The following is a 1,233-nucleotide window of genomic DNA, read 5'->3' on the forward strand; positions in this document are numbered from 1 at the left end:
TCTTGAGATTGACCATGTTCACCATTAGTTTCCCAAAGTATACGATAACTTTCAGCAGCACTTTTCTTTAAAGTAATGGATTAAAACTTGTCACAAATGCTCTTTTTTTGGTATGAAATTGGACATTTTTAAGCATAAAAATATCTGTGATATTAACACCTTCAGCAAATTTGACATATGAAGTTTTGAAGCTTGCTGTCAATACAACAAAATAGCATACGTATCAAATTGCACATATATCAACATTATTACTCCATCTATTGAAAAAAAATCCACATTATTAACTGGTACACCTGGTAGAGTAACTTGTTCAAGGTTGCAAAGTTAGTAATTGTCAGAGTTGGGGTTCAAAATCTGTTGTCTGATACCAAAGTCTAAGTCCTTAAGCACATTTATGTCTCTTAATGTAACAACATTTCACAGTCGAGGAAAGGAAACTCAACAGAGATTTAATAGCTTGTTCAAGTCATATAGCCAACAAATAAAAAAGGTGATATTCAAACCCAGATAGAAGGGAACCCAGAGTTGGTACTTGTAATGACTACTCTATGTTACCTCCTAATGAGTAAAAGCATGAGTGATAAAGATTTGCATAAAGGTCATTTAACTCATATTGAGGAAGTAATAAGTTAGAAAGAGGTTGCATCCAGGTTGAATTTTGATGTGTTACAATGTGAATGCCAGCCTGAGATAAGCAGGAGCGCGTGTGCACGCACACACACGTGTGTGTGTGTGTGTGTGTGGTGTGTATGTGTATATGTGTGTGTGTGTGTGTGTGTGGTGTGTGTGTGTGTGGTGTAAAAGAGAGAATGGAGGATTATTAGAGGACTTTTTTATGGGTCAGATTTGGAAGTGGCCTACATCATTTGCTCTGTATTCCTGTGGTCATTGCTTAGTCATATGGCCACACCAAACTTCAAGAACAGTTGGGAAATGTAGACCAACTCTGTGCCTAGGAGGAAAAGGAAATGGTTTTGGTGAAATTGCTGTTACCATATATGTATGTATACATATGGTATGTGTATATTCATTTTAGTAAATAATGCCAAATGTTTTCTAAAGTTGTATCACTATGCATACCAGCATTTCTCTACAACCTTAACAATATTTGTTATTGTCAGTTCTTATAATCTTGACTGTGCTAATGGATGTGTAGTAGAGCTCATCATGATTTCACTTGGAATTTTTGTGATTAGTATATATCACATGTCTCCTTTTGTAAGATATCTATTC

Source organism: Myotis davidii, unplaced genomic scaffold (genome assembly GCF_000327345.1).
Source record: "Myotis davidii unplaced genomic scaffold, ASM32734v1 scaffold22, whole genome shotgun sequence".
NCBI lineage: Eukaryota > Metazoa > Chordata > Mammalia > Chiroptera > Vespertilionidae > Myotis > Myotis davidii.